The sequence below is a fragment of the Pinus tabuliformis genome, chromosome 2_2, assembly GCF_031772625.1.
Source record: "Pinus tabuliformis cultivar Carrire ecotype Pingquan chromosome 2_2, CPIR1, whole genome shotgun sequence".
NCBI classification, from domain to species: domain Eukaryota; kingdom Viridiplantae; phylum Streptophyta; class Pinopsida; order Pinales; family Pinaceae; genus Pinus; species Pinus tabuliformis.
Genome location: NC_142300.1, coordinates 602,732,204 through 602,736,501, shown reverse-complemented (window position 1 = coordinate 602,736,501; position 4,298 = coordinate 602,732,204). Strand labels below are relative to the sequence as shown.

Genomic DNA, 4,298 nt, shown 5'->3' with positions numbered 1-4,298 from the left:
TGGACATATGATCACATGAAATTACACATTCAAATAATATGAGGCACTCTTATTATTAATTATTTTCATGAATATGGTTTTTATTACGAGTATTTGAATGATTTTATAATAATGTGTTTTTCTCAATTTAATAAAGGGTTTTTAATTAAATTATTTTATTTAAAATATTTAATTGTAATTTACAATATTTATGCCGAAGGCTTTCTCTATATGCCTTTGATGTTTAGAAAATTTTCACTACAGCGAATTAATGAGCTTACATTTCCTACTCTTTTATCCTATTAAAATATGACATGTGAACCAATGTCTGTCCCTCATGTGACCGACATCGATGGGCTTGTATGTGTTGCTCATCTGGTGTGGACACTCACTCACTTCAATAAAGTCAATGCTCAACACGTGTGTTGTGGAGTTACACATTCACAAGAGCAGCCTCTTCATTGGCCTATTCACCAACAGTGATCCATTAGGAGCCATGCTAGAATTTTTCTCTCATATTTTATGCAATGGGGACTACACCATGGAAGGATGGTTGTACACGATACATCCCAAGCATTTGAGATTGCATTCTTCTCGCAAGAAGTATTTTATGCTGCACAGAAATACTCTCATCTGCTTCAAGTCCCCACCCACAGACAACAAAGAGGAACCCATAAAAACAATGCATATCAACCCTTGCATATGAGTTGCACACAACGAAAGAGAGAACGTTCACAGAAAAGTCCTATTTGTTTTCATTTTATATGATTCCTCTAATCATGATGATAACCTTAAGTTGGGAGCAAGGAATTCAGAAGAGGTTGCCAAGTGGATGCATTTTTTAAAAGAAGTTTCTTTACATGCCCAACCCTATCAAGAAGACAAGATTTTAATTTATTCTAAGAGCAAGAGGCTCTCTTCTAGGTATAGTACCAGAAAGGAGTCTTCCCTCCTCAGAAGAACTCTTGATGTGCGAGATTGGACTGGATGGTTGTCTATAATGCAGCTAACAATTGATGTGGTTGCACCTTCACAATGGATAATTTTTCGTTGTGAGAATGGATTGCGATTATTTGAAGAGGCAAGAGATGGAGAATTTAAAAGCAAGTGTTGGGGTGATCATCGAGCAGTGATGGCAGTTGGTGTTGTGGATGCAACCTGTGAATCAATATTTGAGATTGTTATGGCTCTTGGGCCCTCTAGATTAGAGTGGGATTTTTTTTATCTCCGTGGTAAAGTTATTGAGCACTTGGATGGTCACACATACATCATTCACATGTTGTTCCATAGTAATTGGCTTCTTTGTACAGGGGATTGACACCAAGAGATTTGCTGCTACTTCGTTACTGGAGAAGAGAGGATGATGGCTCCTATGTGATACTTTATCATTCTGTGGAGCATAGGAAGTGTCCATCGTGTCGTGGCTTTGTGCGTGCCTGCATAAAAAGTGGAGGATATGTAATATCACCATTGACTCATCCCCAACAACATGCATCTGCAGTTGTGAAACACATGCTAGTTGTAGATTGGAAATATTGGAAATCTTATTTACTATCTTCCTGTGAAAGGAATATAACTCTTAAAATGCTTGGGCGCATTGCAGCCATGAGGGAAATGTTCAAGGCCAAACTAGTACATTATCCATGTTCTGAGTTATCATCGTGTGAGCTAATTAATGAAAATGCAACAATGCAAATGGATGGAAGACATGTAAAAGAGGACACAAGTCCAATGACAGAAGAACAAAGCTCTGATGTTACATTGCAAGTACATGATACTTTCCTTCAAGAAAATGATTATGTTGGTTCATTCCTTTGATTTAGTGATGCAATGGATGAATTCATTGATGTACCAGAAGACTCAAACCATGGATCATCTGCACCAGATTCAGATCTGAACAATTTATTAATTCAATAATCGTGAAGGCCGTATAGGTGACTAATTCACCGGTTTACCTTGCAAGCGCCTTTGCAATGGGCGTAGGTCATGTGAATCCCAATGTTGCCTTGGATTCTGGTCTTATCTATGATCTTAGGATGGAAGAATACGTTAGCTTTTTGTGTAGTCTTAATTACACATAAAAGAAAATTCATATTCTGACAAGGAATGGAACATCCTTCCCCAAATTACGCTTTGAGCCTAGAGATCTCAACAACCCATCATTCTCTGTGGTGTTTAAGCTGCTTAGTTTGGTTTGTATGATGAGGAGAACCGTGACGAACATTGGAGGAGTTGTTGGAAATAATAGTCCCAACCACTGCAATAAACAACCTAATAGTAGCTATACTTGTCAGACGTATTTTTTAGGTTCATCTTTTTTTGAATATGGAAGGACTGAAGCCAAGGGAAAACCATTCCGAAATGCAACAAGAAATTTAAAGCATTTAATGTATTTTGATAAATAGATATGGGCAAGTATTTACTACACTAATATTGCCCACACTCCACAAACACTTGCGTCATTTTAAACACACTCAACAACAACATCATATTAATTATTTTTCTCTAGCATGAATTAAAAGTAAAATTGTATGTTGAGTTAAATATGAACGTAAAAAGTCATTTTGTAGTTAAAAAAAAAGGAGTAAGAGAGAAAAAAGAGTCCAAGTCTCTGGGGAGAAAATGGTGGAGCAAATTTTGGTGGGTGCATAAAAACAATAGTTATTGTATTTGAATGTGTGTTATTCTGCATGAATGTAAAACAGTATAAACCTTAGTTTTTCTTACTTGGTGAATGAACCTCAATGGCATGTGAATGTATTTGCAAGATTTAGAAATCAATCCTAAATTTTATTTGTGATGCTCCAAGCTTTTACTTTGTTTTTGCCATAAGTGAATTCTGTGTATTTATTAAGTCTCCAAGCTTTTACTTTGTTTTTGCCATAAGTGAATTCTGTGTATTTATTAAGTCTTCAAGTATGTGAAATAGGTCCATGGTGTGCAAAGGTAGCTGCGCGAAATCAACTCTGCAGTGTTCGAAGCTAGCTACGCCAAATTAGCTTCACAAGAGTCATAGACCTCTACCCCTCCGTGAAAATTATCTTTGATATTTCTAACCAGAGCACCGTGTGTATATGAAAGGGCAGCTTGAGAGCCCTCGAAACGTAAATATCACTGTGGAACCGACCACACTCGTCTTCCAAAAACAAAATGAGAAGGCGACTTATACAATGAGATTTGAAAATAAAATAGCAGCTGATAACAAATCTAAAGAAAGCCAAGAGTTCGGTCAAATATTATGGAAATGCATGAAGGGCGGAACGCAAGTTGTTACCAGTTCGATGGCCATAGTCTTCGTAGTTCCTTTTCACCTTCAGGTGAAATTGCTGGCAATGTTATTTGAAAAAGTGGTTTACATGAAAATGTAGCATAATCTTGACTCTAGTCACAATAATGAATATGGTATCAAGCATAAATGGCCACCTGAACCAACCTTCACTTCAAATAAAATTCAAAGTCCAATATCCTGGATTAAATGCTAAGTGGTATGAGCCTTTATGCACAGTAGGTAGTTAATAAGCAACGGTTGCATATGTTCACCATTGGATTTAAACAAATATATTATTGAATGGTGAGCATATACCGCCATTTTGCCCTCCTAAATAATTATTTCCCAAGGCAAGATCCTCATTCTGATGGCAGAGAGTTGCATCGTAGCGGGCGTTTTCCTCTTTTAGGTACCTCTCTGACCTCTGCAACCCGCTATGAAATTTACTCTATATCATCGGCAACGCTCGTCCGTGGTTATCATGCCTACTCTCTTTTTCACTGTGGCAAATTCCCAAGTTGGCTCAACTTTCGTTCTATATTGGTTCTCTCAAAGATGGCGCATTGGCATCTCCATCCTTGTTTCAATGGGCACTGCTTTATTTGCTGTCTTTACTGGGTGGCTCAGAGGCTTTCACTGCCCTTCCCGACTTACACTCGTGATATGCCTCTCCCAACAGGTTTTATGCTTCCTATCTGTTGGTAGGCTTTTCCGATGGGATCTCTAGACTTCTTTTTCTCCCCCACGGAAAAAATTGGTGTCTCCCCTCATGTTTTGGCATCAGCTGCATAATTACCCTGGGTTTTTCAAAACTATATAACCATGGCTCGCAATCTGTAAAGGCTCATTTGCAGGATTATACTTGCTAATGCTCTTCAAGAGGCATGTTCCCCTCAATTGGCCTTCTGTAAACTCCCATCAGATGAGGAATGTCACATTAATTGTTGGCATAAGGCCATGGAAGAAGTCTCAGACTAAGGAAAGCGGACTTGAGTTTTCAGCACGGAACAAATATGTAGCTTGCATCATCAAGTTCGCGGCGTATCGCTGT

At 38.1% G+C, this 4,298-nt stretch overlaps 1 pseudogene; it reads left to right on the top strand.

Annotated features, from left to right (window-relative positions):
• Positions 1 to 520: 520 nt before the first annotated feature.
• LOC149194098 (protein ENHANCED DISEASE RESISTANCE 2-like) lies at positions 521 to 1,797 on the top strand (annotated as a pseudogene).
• Positions 1,798 to 4,298: the final 2,501 nt, after the last annotated feature.